The sequence below is a fragment of the Lolium rigidum genome, chromosome 2, assembly GCF_022539505.1.
Source record: "Lolium rigidum isolate FL_2022 chromosome 2, APGP_CSIRO_Lrig_0.1, whole genome shotgun sequence".
Taxonomy (NCBI): Eukaryota; Viridiplantae; Streptophyta; class Magnoliopsida; order Poales; family Poaceae; genus Lolium; species Lolium rigidum.
The window spans coordinates 135,921,628-135,928,585 of NC_061509.1; positions in this window are offsets into that span (position 1 = coordinate 135,921,628).

Here is a 6,958-nt window from a genome sequence, read left to right on the forward strand (position 1 = left end):
GGCATGGTGGTGTCGGACTGCATTGTCCCACGGGAGTTTCTTATTTTGGCCTCGGACGACCTACCGGAGCCTACCACTATCTTCTGCATGATGTTTATGAACAATAGCAAGCATAAGGTTCTAATGTGGACCGACCTCACAAGGTACAAGAAGAACAGGACACACTCAAATTGCAACTTGCCTAGCCTATGCAACATCAAAATTATAACAATCTTTTTTGCAAATTTTGGTAGATATAGTAAGATAAAATGGGCAAAGTTTACAAGTGATGCATAATGCACCTTAATGTTTACCATGGGGCGGAGCTATGTGCAACTCGGGGGGGTCGACCCCCAGACATAGCAGCGTGAACAATATCATCGATATCGTGGGCTCATAGGCGGACGCGGACGTTGTCTTCGAGATCCCGACTATGTGTAAGGGTATATTGCCCCTATGTGTTGTTTTGCTAATTAACGATAATCCCTATGGACTAATGTTTTTATTGAGTTTATATGAATGAATATTTCGTAGATAATTATTGTAGTCCATGTGTTGGATTGAAGTGTGGATGCCATGAAGATAAAAGATATACCTTGAGTATTGGCATCAAGATCATCGATTTGAGGAGAAGAATATGATATGATTAAGAAAAAAAATGAAGATGGAGTTCTTGTGTGAAACTCAATTTACCCATGTTGTAGCTTGTGTGTAAAGCAATGGATGATCAAGGAATGATAGAGCATGAGAACATACAAGGTTGACCAAACCTAAGGGCGAAAATTGGATTCAAGATGGTCAACACATGAAGAATAAAGAACGTACCACATGGGATCGTGTGATCTTGTGGTATGATAAGCCTTGTCAATTATGCTTTGTGAACTAATCCATACTATATGTGGATTTGTGTTGTCTATGTGGGTTCGGTATCTTTCCATGGGTATGCTTCAAAAGTAAGATCTCATATAGCACATGAGAGGACTACATCAAGTGCCGATCGTCATCAAGGTTCAGAAGTGGAAGTTCAAGATGAGCATCGAGAATAGCATGCTTCAAGCTTGCCTTCCATTGGCGACATGCTTAGTGGTGTATGGGAGAGCAAACTATATGTCTTCATGAATCAATAATGATCAATTGAAGCATTTCGGCTTGAATGAAGTTTGAAGCGTTGTCACCGAGATCAAGAGGGACGCACAAAGCAAAGGTAGTGTCTTGCTAAGTTTTCCTTTAACCGGTATCAAGGTGGTTGTTGGGAGACCGGGTTATAGGATAGATAGCCGTACTATAAAGAGGAAAATTCAGTTGGATAACTTGATCAAGCTCAATCATTTGCATACTTTTCATCCCCTTATTCTTGGTGCTTCTTTGTGTATCTCTATGTGAACTCCTTTAGCTTGTTGCTAGTTTTTCAACAAGTGCAAATTCATTGAAAAGGAAATGGTATGCATCTTCTATTGCACTTTCGAGTTTGAATATTTTTACATGTCCTTCGTGACCTATAAATTCGTGTAAAAATATTCTTTGATAATTTCTAATGTTTTCAATAAAATTGGTTTCATCTTAATTGGAGTTCAGAAACTTATTTATGAAAGTTTAATTCTTTTGGGAACACTGCAGGTTGAGGGTTTTCCGTGACATCGATGTTGATAAACCACTAGCTTGGCCTTTCTCGTGCTAGACTCATGACAGTTTAGTAAGCGTAGACTTAATAGAGTTAGCATGTTCATTGACAACAGCTGGCCCTTTGAGTTTTAACTCTTGTGTTCCTACTATGATTGAGCTGACATTAGTATCATTTTCTTCGCTTGCCAGACTCCAAAACTTCAGCACATGGCAACTTAGGACGCGCTTGCCAGACACCAAAACTTCAGCACATGGCAACTTAGGACGCGACTCGTTTTCAACACCCTTTGAAGATTTCTGTGACGACCAATTAGCATTGTATCTCAGCCAGTCTCGAACAGGCCAAGTGATCCTGTCATGTACATATTTCCTGGGTACTGTCCATCCTGAATGAAAAGCATATGGTGCCATTGTGGGCTGCATCCATCTTCCATTGAATTAACTAGACCATGAAGGCGTGCTTTGCCGCGCCCATCTATTTTGTGTTTTTCATTGAACAATGTAAAAATATCTGCCAGAATTTGAATAGGTAGAAATATCTAGGAATATAAGCGTTTAACATAGAAATCCCTCAAATAAACTCCAGGTGATAAATATTCGGTAAAGTACCTTGGGAGCAATTCACAAAAATATTGCCAGAAATATTCTGGTAGAAAAATAATCTAATGTGAAGCATAGCAGCAAGCTAAGATTTCTAAAGAAGCTTTTACTATCTTCTGCTTCGTGCGATGCTTTGGTGACTTCGGCATTATTTATGTTGCCATTTTCCTGCAAGAGATAAGATGCTTACTATCCCATGACTAAAGCATGGACTTCACAAGCATGAAGAATAAGAATGAAAACAGCATGAGTAATTAGGAAAAAATAATCTGATAAAACCAGTAAGTAATTTCATGAGTAATTAGGAAAAACATGATGGGTGAAGAATAAGAATGAAAACAGCATGAGTAATTAGGAAAAAATAATCTGATAAAACCAGTAAGTAATTTCATGAACACAATTTCATTCTCATAAACCATACCCGGCTTCAATAACATGAGATAAGATCATGTTGCTCTGCGTATTGTTAGTTTCCTGTAACACGTTTCATATTTAGTTTGTGTACCACTCTCATAATTATAGCTGAAATGAATACATGAAAATGGAAAAATGATGCATGAAAACTCTAAGCAGTTACCTAAAAATAAGTCAGTGATAATAAAATAAATTAACGTCATAACTGGTTTAACGCATCATCAAGGATATTTCAGTGGGTTGATCAAACTGTTATCGTTTCTTCAAGGTATTTCATTCAAGAGGGATGAAACACCAGCTCTGCTATATCCAAATAGATTCCTCCCACTATATATTTTTCCTAGTTCCTACAAAGCTAGAGACAGTAACCCTAGCGCTCATGAATAGGCATACAAAAATAACATATTTGATACAGAACTTTTAATACTCGCTACTCAAAGAAGTCCATTCCCTAGAGATAAAACAACAGCTACTTATTCCTAGAAAGCTAGAGACAATAGTATTAGTGCTTATTTATAGGCATAGGCACATAATTTGTTTGGCAGCAGATTTTTAGTAATCATTACACAGATAACAAAAAGTCCCTTTATATACTGTAAGAGATGCATTTTAGAACCAAAATCAACTTTCACTTATATAGAAAAAATGAAAAGAAAATAAAGATGATTAAACTCCTAAAAGTGAACAATTATGGGTCTCATTTCAAACTCTAAAGCTAGCAATTTGATTGTTTAGTTTAGTTAATCAAGTACCAGGGAATGTAAGGATGAATTTATAATGACATATGATTTGACGTATAAAACTGACAAAACAATTGCCAAATATGTAGTTTACATACAAAACTTAATTTCGGAATGCTCTATTGAACGTCACATGGCATGGAGTGTAGCGAACTAAAATAAATCTCCAAACTAATATAGAAATTCTCACAAGTATGAATTTCTTGTTCCACCTGCTATAGTTCGTTGTTGCTTATGGTTACTGCGGTTTGCAGAAAGCAAGTTGCAGTAGTGGCTACCTTGGCAGCATTGATTTAGAAGAATTTCAAGAGGCAAGGATGGTTGCCAGATTTTCGTGAAAAGTAAAAAAAAAAATCAGGGTCCTGCCAGCTCCATTGAAATTCTACAATGCCGACACGCTAAATCCTGAAAAATGTAGCATCAAAGTATTGGTGTGGCCAACCACATCAGAATACAGATAAATGAAGTTTGGCTTTCCAAGTGAACATAACCTTGCTGTCAGCAGCGAGCTCATCGAATGGCTTGAGCAGTCTAATTAACTAATGGTCTCTACATTGTTGTCCATACCCTAGTTGCAAAATATAACAAGAATATTCAGTGTACAGACACATGAAATGCATCAGGACAAAACTGCATGTCAGACAAATATTTTAGCGTACATGAGCATTTGATCAAGTAACCAATGGAGCAATCTGAACTTACATCTCTCACATAGAGCTAGCTAAAGTATCAAAGGGTATTCTTTAGGGGAATTTAACACAAAAAAAGATGGGCACGCATAAGATGTTCATAAATTTGCACATAAAAAATAAAAGCTACTACCTCCGTCCCATGAAGCATGTCGGAAGTTTGCAAAATTAGAATGCATCTATATGCTATTTAGTGTGTAGATGCATCTAAACGTCGACAAATCTCAGATAAGTTTTATGGGATGGATTGGAGTACATAAAATTCCCAATGTTTCAAATTAACCTTATTACCTGGCTTATTCTAACAGGTAAATAGCTGTGAGCTCACCATCCAGGACTGATGTACACCAAGTGTTCCGACAAAATCGCCTCAAGATGTCCATCACGCATCAGTACAACAAATTGGCAATACCATCCTCCCTGAATATTATTAGGCCAACAGATACGTTCAATATATCAACAATAAACCATAGAAGTGCCGATAACACAAGTGCTTTTGAGAAGAGATATCAAATAACTTAGGATGGAGAGGAAGATCACGATCATCTAATGTGAACAGTTCATCGCAAAAACAAAACAAAAAACTACAGCGATGATGTCTCCGATGCATTGAGGTTAATGGGTTCAGAGAGTACCTTAAAAATCAGCAGGTCATAGAGGAGTCGAGAACCTCGTGAGCCGTATTTGAACCAGCACATATTTCAGGACAGCAGCTTCCCCAAATCTTACTTTCTTCCTATTAGAGGATATTGTTGGCACAAAAAGAAATAACAAGGATAAGGAGAGGTTATTACAGAGGTAACAACTTCCAAGACTCAACAAAAGAAAAAATTACAGAAATAAAACATGGGTTATCTCCCAAGAGTGCTTTTTTAACGCCTTTCAGCGAGGCGACAGAAAAAGAGCCCGCATCAAGTATTTTCAAGTGAAGAAGCATCAACATCATAACTTGTCCTAATAATAGAATCAAAAGGTGACTTATTTCTCTTTCTAGGGAAGTGTTCCATACCTTTCTTGAGTGAGAATTGATATTTAATATCCCATCTCTCATATCAATAGCAACACCAACAGTTCTAAGAAAAGGTCTTCCCAAAACAATAGGACAAGAAGCATTGCATTCAATATCCAAAACAACATAATCAACAGGGACAAAGTTATTATTAACCATAATAAGAACATTATTAACTTTCCCCAAAGGTTTGTTTTTAGCAATATCAGCAAGATGAACATCCAAATAACATTGTTTCAACGGTGGCAAATCAAGCATATCATAGATTTTTCTAGGCATAACAGATATGCTCGCACCAAGATCACATATAGCATTGCAATCAAAGTCATCTACTTTCATCTTAATGATGGACTCCTAACCATCTTCTAACTTCCTAGAAATAGAAGCTTCATGTTTTAATTTCTCTTCTCTAATTTGCATGAGAGCATTTGTAATATGTTTTGTAAAATCCATATTTATAGCACTAGCATTAGGACTTTTAGCAAGCTTTTGTAAGAACTTAATTACTTCACAGATATTGCAATCATCAAAATCAAAATCATTATTATCAAAGGTAATAGAACTATTATCTCCCATACTTCGAAAAATTTCAGCACTCTCATCAAAAACAGTTTCAGTGGAACCAATTATTTTACCATTAATAGTAGGAGGTTTGCTAGCATTTGAGACTTCAACACTAATAGTAGTGGTAATGGTACAAACTTTAGTCATATTATTATTTCTAGCAATTTCATCCTCTCTTTCCCACCTAGCATGCAATTCCGCCAACATCCTAACATTATCATCAATTCTAACTTGAATGTTATTCAAACTGTTGCTTTCTTTAACATCATGAGGCATAACCTTTAATTTAAGAAGTTCAACATCAAGAGAAAGGCTATCAACTTTAGAAGAAAGAACATCAATTTTGCAAAAAAATTCCTCAACAGATTTATGAAAAGCAGTTTATTTACTAATAAAGTCCTTAAGCATGACTTCAAGATCAGAGGGTGCACTTTTATTGTTGTTTTAGGAACTACCATAAGAATTTCCATAAGCATTACCATTATTAGAAGGATATGGCCTATAATTGTTACTACCAAAATTATTCCTATAAGCATTGTTGTTAAAATTATTGCTTTTAATGAAGTTGACACCAACATGCTCTTCTTGAGCAACCAAACAAGCTAAAAAAATATTATTCGGACCAACATGAACTTTACCATTAACAAGCATAGACATAATAATATCAATCTTATCACTCAAGGAGGAGGTTTCTTCAACAGAATTTACCTTTTTACCTTGCGAGCCCTCTCAGTGTGTCATTCAGAATAAGTTATCATCATATCATCAAGGAGTTTTGTTGCAGACCCCAAAGAATGGACATAAAGATACCTCCAGCAGCTGAATCCAGAAGGTTTCTTGAAGAAAAATCCAGTCTTGCATAAAAAGTTTGGATGATCATCCAAGTAGTCAGTCCATGAGTGGGACAATTCTTTACAAAATATTTCATTCTTTTCCAAGCTTGAGCAACATGTTTATTATAAAATTGTCTAAATTTCATTATGTCACTTCTCAAGGATATAATCTTAGCAGGAGAATAATATTTTCCAATGAAACCATCTTTGCATTTAACTCAAGAATCAATACTATTTCTAGGCAAAGATAGCAACCAATCTTTAGCTCTCCCTCTCAAAGAGAAATGAAACAATTTCAGTTTAATAATGTCGCCATCTACATCCTTATATTTTTACATCTCACAAAGTTCAAAAAAATTATTAAGGTGAGAAGCAGCATCATCAGTACTAACACCAGAAAATTGCTATTTCATAACAAGATTTAACAAAGCAGGTTTAATTTCATAGAAAGCTGCTTCAGGAGCAGGTGGAGCAATAGGTGTATAAATAAAATCATTGTTGTTCGTG